The following is a 7,442-nucleotide window of genomic DNA, read 5'->3' on the forward strand; positions in this document are numbered from 1 at the left end:
TCCCTTAGGAAATCGGACTAACCTCCCCACACATCTACTAGGGACAAAGCACACTTCTGATTCAACATTTCTAAGTAAGGACAAACAATGACCTAGAATGAGCAGTGCGTCGGGCTGGAAATAGTGCCACCAGGAAGTTTTGAACATCAGTGGAAGGAACATCTGCTGACTGAAGAGCATGAGCTGTACTTGCCATGCACCATGAAACTTCCAGCAGTGCCACAGGCAAAGCACTCACCCTGCGTGCATTTACGTGACCGGTTTGATACTTTAATCCAGGAACACATTTGTTTTCTAAATATTTACGTGTTCCTTCGAGTGGAAAAAAAAGAGGACAGAAATAGCCTTACAAACAAGGCTCATATCTTCCTGTTCTCATCTTTCTATCACCCACTGCTGCAGCCGCAGGAGCTGCCGAGAGCTCCCGGCGCGATCAAAATAGCAGAAGTAGGTGAAAGTTGGTGCAGCAGTACACAAACAGGCTGCTGGCTGCCCCTGCCGCCCGCGTTCACTGAGGGAAAGGTCGTGCTGCACGGCGCTTGCGCTGTTCTCACTGGCTGCTCATATCTTCCAGGAGTCAAGAGTACAGTATCTGGATCGTTTTACTGCTGGAGCTCTGGCCGGCAGCGGGCTGGGAGCTGGGAACATCCTCTAGCGAGCACGTGGCAACTGAGAGGCCACGGTGGGAGATGCCTTCCTTTCTGCTTCCCCGCCTTTGAAATTCATGTCTGAAATGTTGTGTTAACTGCTTTAAAATCAGAGAGAAGGGTGATGGTTTTGCTGGTTTCAGACTTGCTTTTCCAAAATGTTTCTGGAGTTTTGCACAGCACTGAGTGTATTTGTTTTCAACCAGGAGGGTAGAGGGTGCAGAAAGAGGGAGAAAACAGTTCTGAAATATAGCTGTACCCTTTAGGAAAAAGGTCGGGACTCAAATTGTGGTAAGATATGCCTCACTCATGCTATTTATGTTGAAAAGTTTGTCACTGGGGCAGTAAGCCACTTGTTCAATTCAGGAAGCTGCCTACTATGTGAGATAATAACAATATTCAATGTTGTTCAATATTCAGCCAAGAATCCCACTGCAGAAGAAAGACAGGTGAACTGTCAATATGGGTGGGAACTGCCCTTAAGCGTGTGTACAGCTGGGCAAGAATGGCCCTCTCTAGCCTTGATTGCTACCTTAATAGTTCTTATGGAAGCGAGTGTGTCATCCTCTGTGAGAGCTGCTGACACAGAGGGAAAAATGAAGAGGAGGAGCGCCATCGGGACAGCTGCCACTGTGGGCTAAGGCTGCCTGTCCTCTGAACAGCCCTGCCCTGGATAAAAGCTCCTGGAAAGAGGTGGGCAGCTTGAGCAGAGCCAGAACAAAATTGAAGGATAGTGGAACAATACAACTTCTAAGTCCTGGATGTGTTTCAGCAGAATTAGAAAACAGTTTGTACATATCCATATCCATATACACGTACGTATTCACATATATACACACATACACACACGTACAATTCTGTGGGGATACAGGAAGTTAATAAAACAAGATGGTTCAATCTAAAAGCTTTGGATTAGCACTATGAGAAGGAGTTCTAGCTTCACCTGCATCCCTTGCAGTTGTCTTGGGCTTTGAACTGATGCACTTACTGCTTTTTTCTTTTTCTTTTTTTTTTTTTTTCCCCAGCTAGGATCTCTCTGGGTGAAGATGCATTGCTAATTCTTTTCCATCAGCTGTTCTTGATACTTTTGCCTATAGCGGGACACTTGATTAAGTGGAAGTGGTGGCTTGAATTTCTGCTCAGAGCAGCTTTGAGCTACTATTCTAGGTTATTTTGTCTGAGGCAGAAACAGAAAGCATTCTGTTTCCCCAGTTGGAAGAATTTGTTTTATTTAATGCCTAGTATAGGGATTTGATTAAGAAATATAGTCTAGGAAGAACTGATTTAAGATGTGAGGCATCATCCAGAAGAGGAATCACTGTGGCGTAATCTCATCATTCTTGCAGAAGAGATGCGAGGTTCCTGGGTATTACCAGAATGCCACTTGCTCCTGATGTTTCAGGTTACCCAAAGGAACTTGGTTTCCTATTTGCAACATTGTGACTGTTATTACTCAAGTGTGAACTCACAGCTATTCAAATACTGAATTCTCATAATGTACTCTGCAGAAGATATTCACGCAGCAAGCTAATGGAATTTTCTTATCTGATTAAACGCATAACCACAGGCTAAGTCATAATGGCTGTAGTTACATATAAAAATGAAGTATACCTGTTAAAATAGTCCTGGAAAAGAGACAGGACAAGAAAAAAACTCTGTGCTGCACAATTACAATTTTCTGTCATTGCTTGTATGTAATTATTGCAATATTTCTGTGTCATATAATGAACAAATATTTAAGTAGGTGTAAATCATCAACTCCAGTGTCACTGGAACATCAAGAACAGCCTAAACAAGGGAAGCTTTGCTTTAATTTGGAACTGTTTTATTCTTGCACATCTGACTAGCAAAATACAGTTTCACTATGCAGTGCTTGTTTTCTTCTTGTAATCCCTTTAATTTTTCTTTGTTAGTCTGTCCACACTGACTTCTTCAAATTAAATCTTTGGTGCTGTCCTCATCTAATAGTCACTGAAATGAAAGATAAATCAGTCAGAGCTTTGCTGGTATTTGATTTCCAAGATTTCAGGTAAAGTGATGTAAAAAAAACCAACAAAATAACCAACCAACCAACCAGCCAACCAGCCAAACCAACAACTAGTTTCATTTGTCTTGATTTCACTGGTTTAAATGATGCCAGTGCAATAAATGCATTGTGGTAGTGAGGTTTATGTGCAAGCATTCACAAACACATGCTATTTAGTTTCTGCACGGGAGAAAAACTTTAAACATTCAAAAACACTGGAAGATGAAAGTAGTGTTTTAACTGATCTGTTCATCTATTTTTAAAATGTTCTTAATATGTACAAATACAACCCTTCATTTGCTCCTGTCAGGGAACCAGAGTCTTAGTACAAATAAACAGTGGTTTATTTGTAGGCATTGATTTCATAAAGCCTTTTTTGAAATAAATAATATTTTTGCATACTAGCAGTAGCATCTGTGAAACAGAGGTGAAAAATGTTTTCTTATCCCACAAGACCAATTGAATTATGAGGTTAGATGGGGGGGGGAGGGGGGAGAGGGAAATAATATCAATATGGATTTTCACTGCACACAAAAGATTATATTTGTTAGAAATGTTTAAGGTCTCCATTTACATCCTGATGGGAAACATTGCAGTTTCCCTTTATATAGTCACACAACTACTCCTGAAGTGTGAATTGTCAAGCCTTCCTTTTCATGGCTAGTCATTATTAAAATATATTTAAATAAGTTTGAATATTTGGGGATTTTCTCATTCCTAGAATTATCATAAGCTTACTCTCTGGTTCATTCAATACTGGGGAAGAGTTATGAATTTTTCATAACCCTCTGTGTCCCATGCCAGACACTCTGTTATAAAAGCTTCAGAACCTGATCCTTATTTGCAGCTGCCCATATGCTGAAACTTAAGAAACAGCAGAAAAGAAGTTATCAAGAAATGCATGTGTAGTTCCAGCAAGATCAGAGCAATAATTTGAGTAAGATATGCTGATATTGTAAGGGTGCTGCTACACTGAAGTAAATGGGGGTAACTGCATTTATTTCTACAGGTGTTTTAGGCTGTCTTGGAGTAGAGCATGCACATAAAGTGATGTAAACGTGAATCTTCTCTCATGCATGGGAACATAGAGTCTTTAATTTGAACGTATTAAATCAAAAAGTAAAATCCTTGCTGGATTAAAGAATCCTAATTGGAATCTGACTTTATCAAAAGTGACTTTCTTGAATGGCTTGAAAACAATCAGACTGCGTGAAAGTGAACTAATGGAATCACTTCTATCACATTTCCCATTGAAAAAAATCATAGTCAAACCCTCACTACATTTTTTACTCTTGTGAAATACGGTATATGTAACACGATCTGCACTTTCCATGAGAACAGCTCAGATTGGAGAACTGCATTTTCCAAAGCAGTCTGTAATTTTGTGTGACTCAGCTGTGGCTGCCTAACAAGGGCCATGAGACCCCGCAGCTCCAGAGTCTCGAGTCAGAGTGGTGAATGCATTTCACCTTGGAAAATTATGTGCTAGGCTTGACCAACATCCTGAATTTCATTGCATTTTGAAAACGTGGGATAAATTTCTACCCCAAGTCAAGTGTGCAGATAAATTGCAACATTCTGACTCCCAGTTTTCTTTTTCAATTTAAAAAAGGGGTGTGTGTTCCACGTTTATCCATTCCTAGAGAAATCTGTCTGATACTGTACTTTTGAAACATCCAGATAATTCCAGCCCTTTATAGTCAGTTCATGTTTCAAATCTTGTGCCAAATGCTTGAAGGCCTCAGAGTAGAGAAGACCCAGAGGGAACATATAAAATTATATAGGAAAGGCACCAATTCACTTTTGCAGAGCAGTAATTTGGTTTGGTTTAGTAACCTGTGAAGTGGTTCACTAAAATGATGAACTTTAAGGAAACTATAAAGAGTGTGATTATTGATATCGGCTGTAGGTGACCTTTATGTGCTGAAAAGATCATGAGGTAGTCAAGACAAAAAAATTACAGCTTCTCTTTCTTCTTCTCTTTAATGGCCTGAAATTGAAAAATTGGATCTATTGAACCCCAGTTAAAAGTTAGGACAGCCAAATAAAACAAGGCTACAACCTGCAACTTGCAGTTTTCCAAGTATGTTATTTGTACACCTTAGAGACTAAATGCTCCTGCTCGTGGGAGCCACAATTCACCACCCTCATCTGAACACAAATCACTTCAGGTTATTTCCATCCATCCACTCTGCCATTAATTTTCTCCTCTGGTGTAAAGAAACACATTCCATCATTTCAAAAGAATCAATAAAGGCCAGGGTACTGATCATACAAAGCATTGTCTCTTGCTCTTTTCCTAGCACTGTGATAAGAACTTTTGCCTTGCTATCTTTTCTATGTCTTTCTGGATGCATTTATTTTTTTTTACTGCTTTTATTAAAGTAATCTGAACACCTGCCAGCATTGTCAAATTTATTCTTGTATTGATCAGCTTCCAGGACATGGTTAACACTTCAGCATCATATATCCCAGCATCCCATCAGTACATAGCATTTCAGATGCATTAGCTATGCAGGTGACATTTGGACTCTCCTTAGGAGCTTCTCTCACAGTTCTACACAGTTAACATGCTGATGCTGCAGCATCGAGGGTAGCATTTTGAGTGTCACTCATGATCTTGATAAGGGACCAAAAATGCAGTAGCATACCTTTGGAAATACTCCATGACCCGACAGTGCCTCTGTGTCTTAGAGAACTTAGGGAACTGGTAGAGAGAGTCCAGATCTGAGTGAGAAGTGCATCATCTTTCTTGATTTAAATAACCCCGTAACAATTCCCCTGCAATCACGTCAGTTGTTTTTTCCACAGCTCCTATCTTGTCCTGGCCTACTATTTTGGTTTCAACAAACATGTTTTCCAGAAGTACACTACATAATTACCTTAGTCTTCCAATTCTTTCCATTAGGAAAATGACTAGTTTGTACATTTTCAAAAATAAACTTCTATGTCTCATGTATAGTTTACAACACAACCAAAAAGTTGTATTTCCTGGTTCCAATAGAAATGTATGGAGAGTCTGATCCCAGCTGCTGTGTTTGTACTGCATAGCCCTGATGTAGCCTATAAGAAAGTCTTAAAGCTTATAGTACAGTATTCGTTCTGACTGAAACTGCGCTGTCACCAGCAGTGTTCAACCCGGACTTACAAATTCTTTGCTGAGTACACATGGACACCCGACAGCTGTGTATCTGAAAATAAGTTAAGGAGAATTTATTTGCTGGAAAGGATAGGCTTGGTGTGCTCGCTATCTACTGCACTGCTGTGGAGCTGCTGCAATGTTCTGTACTAGTCAGAGTTCAGATAACGACTGACGCATTCATGTATGCCTAAAGCATATGATTTTCAGCTAGATGGCATGAAATCTTGCCAGCTGCAAATAGTATTAAGTATTATATATAGGCATTGCAACACATTGTATCATAGGGGATCACTGGGACATCCCTGAAAAGATGGGTTATCATCTCAGCAAGAGGGAAGTTGTTTATCTGTTATTTCCAGTTACTAGGTGGTGCGTCAACAACTGTGAATGAAGTCCTAACCCAAAGTTCATTGCATTCAGTGAAGTGTTTCCAGCCATTTCACATGAAGCCTTCAGTGTGAACTGGATCAAACGCCTCTTGAACATGAGAGGGTAAAATGACTTGGAGAAAGATAAGCGTAGGCTTCGTTTTGTTTTGTTTTCTTTATAAGAAAATGATTTTGGTATCTAATTTGCCCTTTGTTCAGCTTCATATATCACACATAGACTAATTCCATGAGTTGAAAATTATTTCCTTATGACTGTCTAACTTAAGGAAAGCAGTGACCGAGGCTGCCTTTACAATGAAAGAAAATAAGATGGGCATTCATGTGCTTGTTTTGAAATCCCTTTCTGTACTTGTTTGTTCTTTATGGCTAAAATAAGAAACCCTTTGTTTTTTTTTAAATACTTTATTTAAGAAGTCCAAAGATTCAAGTCAGTGAAGGTATCTGTCTTTGTGAGAGCCACAGTAAGAGGAAGCTCTGGACAAACAACTATTTCTGTTTGACTGCTTGGATAGGTGGTAGTAGGGTAGCTTTGCATTTGAGTAAAGGTCGATAGAAGTAAGGACTGGGCTCGGAAAGCACTGGAAGAATGTTTCATATGAACCTCTGTGTCAGAGACTTTTCAGATTGAGCAGTCCATAATCCAAATTTATTTCAGGAAGTGCAGCAAGTCATGTTCTGAGGAGCATCTCCTAATGCTTCCAGGCATAAAGATAGCTGTGATACCTGTGGTATGGTCCCCATCTACAGCACAGCTCTTGGGGTCTGGTCTTTCATAAAATCACAATTCCTAGTTCCAAGATGGCTGGAAGAGTAAAACTTCCATGCCAAGGACTGACCAACAGAAAAACCATTTTACTACTCATGTTGCTGAGACCATTAAATAAAGTTTGTTCCCTAATATTACAGGACAAATTAGAGATTTTATTTTGCACTGTTTAGAAGTTCTGAATTAAAATACTCCATCTTCACCTCCTAAGCTTGCTGCTACAGTGTATCTTTTTCAGTTTCTTCAACTGATGGATCGAGTGCATACCTTCCTTCATAACATTTTTCCGTGCTTAAAGAAGATCTTCCAGTTGATTTTTACAGATAAGCTTCTACAAATGTGATTACAAAAATGCTTCTGAACTGCTTTGGAAATGACAGATTTATGTCTGAAAACATCTTGTCCAAGGGATGAGATGGGAAAGGGAGAGGCAAGGCAAAAGGCAAAGCAAGAAAAGGCAAAAAAAGGAAAG

This window comes from Meleagris gallopavo, chromosome 6 (assembly GCF_000146605.3).
Source record: "Meleagris gallopavo isolate NT-WF06-2002-E0010 breed Aviagen turkey brand Nicholas breeding stock chromosome 6, Turkey_5.1, whole genome shotgun sequence".
NCBI lineage: Eukaryota > Metazoa > Chordata > Aves > Galliformes > Phasianidae > Meleagris > Meleagris gallopavo.